Raw genomic sequence first — 3,209 nt, 5'->3', positions numbered from 1 at the left:
CTCTCTCTCGTTGCCACTCTGTAGGTCATTAGTTTAAGAACAGAATATATCGTAAGGAAATATTTTCATTAGTCAACTCTGTAAAAAGGTAGTATGACTTTTCTACTTTGTTCAACGACTCTATGATCAGTTACCACAGAATGTCGTAAAATCGACCTTAGAAAAAAAGCTAGTTGCAGAGCGTCTCACCAGAAAACCGAAGCATTTTCAGAAGAAACGGTCCTCAAAATATTCGATGAAAATTCTTCCTACACGGGAATCGAACTCACACCTTTTGCATGAGGCAGCGAAACATTCAATCGCTGATGCCGGTGATTTGGAGGGATATGATATGAATTTTCACCAAATTGGTATACTGACGTAAGGTAATAACCTAACCCTACTTGTTCGATGTACCCAAACTCATATAAACCAAACAACTGCAAACTGACCATGAGTTTAAAAATAAGAAGTCCGATGCGGATGAATTGGATTCGCACTCAGGAAGCCAGCCCCATGACGTGTCAAGAAAGGCTTAAGATGGAACCCCCAAGGCAGGAGAAAGAGAGGAAGACCAAGCTTCACTTGGATGCGAGATCTAGAGGCAGATTTCAGGCATATTATTATGTGACACAGCTGACTGGAGTGGGAGAAGATCGCCCCGAAGAGGAACAACTGGGGGGTTCTTTTGCGACTTTTCACAATGCCAAAGTGAAAGTGGCGAACGATGATGACAACCCTATATTATGTCGGTTGGTCGTCGAGTCTCGTTTAAAAGAGTACTTATACATTATATTTTACGGTACTCTCGATGCAATCAGGTCATGTGAGTACTTGAAAGAAAAGACTTTGAATGTGTGAGTCTGAGACCATACTAGGAGCAGATAACTAGTTTCTGCAAGGTTGTAAAAGATATAGTGTGCGCTAAGGGGGGTGCCACTTTTACCGAAAAGGCTAAAACTGTTTAACTAAATTATATCAGACCACGTGAACTCAAATTTTGCTCAACTGTATCACACAAAACCCCTAGAAATGCAACTTTATAAAGGTGAGGTGGTGTGTTTGACCTTGTTTTACAGCACAGTCAAGCATCAGGGTTTAGAAAATTTAAGAGTTGGCCTATTCGTGCCTGACACAATTTTATACATTATATACATGTGTATATATGGCATGTAACCTATCCCTGACGACAGTGACGACGCCGGAATGGAGCCCGAAACCTCTGAAGCCGGCCCGGAGATTTGGCGGCTAAACGTGTCCCTGATGACTGGCCATTGACACGTCTGCCGTGTTTGCTTGTTTCCCTTTCCAATCACGGCGACTCCGACAAACACGCTGACGTGACACGCTCAGACGTGTAGCTGGACGACATGTTTGTTTGCAGAGTTGTGACCCCCTCCTCGTCTTTTTGTACTAGCCTAGCCTCCCCTTGACATGAACTATTATTATTCATGTACTTGGTGACGTCACTTTTACCCAGTGCACACTGCCAATCGGATTCAATTGAGCTGAGTCGGAGCCTGCCAGATTTTTTCTCAATGTAGGGTAAAAGCCGGAATTTTTGCACAATACGACCGATTCTGGCCCTCGACCTTGAAAAACAAACAAACACGTATGGATTTGAAAGTCGCAATCGAATTTACGGGTAGTTTAATTCTGTCTATTTGTGCCAAAATGTTAGCTTTTGCCCCACCCACGATGGAAAACCTGGCTAGGTCAAATTAGATTCAATTGGTAGTATGCACTCTGCATCAGATCGTGGCGTTTAATCAATCATTTGGTGTATTATGATTAACACCAAAGACACCTGACTCTGGTCAAAGCAGGACTGTTTTTTATTTCAATACTTGACGCAAAAGAGAAGGGCAGGGAGGGGAAGGTATTTTCATATGAGTTTTCAACCTAGAAGAAACTGACACCATTCTCAAATCAGTCTCTTGTTTATATGTCTGAGCCAGTCACTATTTAGGTCGTATTTTTAGAACATGTGATTCTATAATATGTCTTCACTTTGACCAAATTCTTGACAATATCTAGAACTTTAGTATCTTTATTGTTTTTATCATGTATAGATCTAACGACTTTTTGAAATTTAGAAGTTGGTCAGAAGGCAGAACGTTGTGTCGTGTTATCCACCCATTTCCAATGGGCTCCAACTATGTGGGTTTAATGGCTTTAGAACGTTTCTTAAAATTGCTCAAATTTCGAAAATGCGCCCATACGGGACGCAAGCATGGTCATATGCACTACTGTACTGGTGTCTTGCATGATATGCAAAAGTACCGCCCTATTTTTTAAAGAGAAAAGAGCATCTGTCAAAACAGAAATGAAATTGTTTTCAAATTTGACTGGACACCAGCATATTATTTATTCAACACAATCTTGATATACCTGGACGAATACGCGGAGATGTCATCTATGGCTCAGAGGTTGACGTACAACGACTCGCCATTGCTCACGGCCGCTAGCCGCATCATGCACTTTGTCATACTTTGGCCAGTCCAAGCCTTGGCTTTTCGAATAAACATTGTTCGTTTTCCACCTTAGCCCTGTTGCTTTACGTCTTGCCTTCGAGTATTTCCGTCATACCTCAAGAAACAAAAGAATAATGTCCAGGGCATATGTGTACCTTCTCTCAACTCCACACTACCTTGCTGAGGTTTTTTACGACAGTCCATTGCATGAAGCATTGCAGGACCGTAGAAGTAAAAAATAATTAATAAATAAATAAATGGATCTGAGAACATCAGAACAAATAAATGAGTGCGTGAGTTAATTAAGAAAGGCATTACGAAGTTTAGTAGTTATCAGATATATTTTTGGTATATCTGTAAGAATGTATGTTATGAAAGAGAGCTACTTCCCGTTATATTAAACCGTATTTATTTCTGCAGTTGTGGTCATCAGGACACGAAAAGAGCTAGCATAACAATGCAATAATGGCAGTAACAACAATGACAATGACAACAACAGCCGCAACGACAACAGCAACAAGGACAACAACTACATGTATGTAACAACAACAACAACAATGACAATAACCGCAACAAAAGCAACAACTACATGTATATACCAACAACAACAACAAGGGCAATAACAGCAACGAAAGCAGCAACTACATGTATGTAACAAAAACAACAAGGACAATAACTACATGTATGTAACAAAAACAACAAGGACAATAACTACATGTATGTAACAAAAACAACAAGGACAATAACTACATGTAT

Source organism: Aplysia californica, unplaced genomic scaffold (genome assembly GCF_000002075.1).
Source record: "Aplysia californica isolate F4 #8 unplaced genomic scaffold, AplCal3.0 scaffold00273, whole genome shotgun sequence".
Lineage (NCBI taxonomy): Eukaryota > Metazoa > Mollusca > Gastropoda > Aplysiida > Aplysiidae > Aplysia > Aplysia californica.
Note: the sequence above shows the minus strand (reverse complement) of the source record.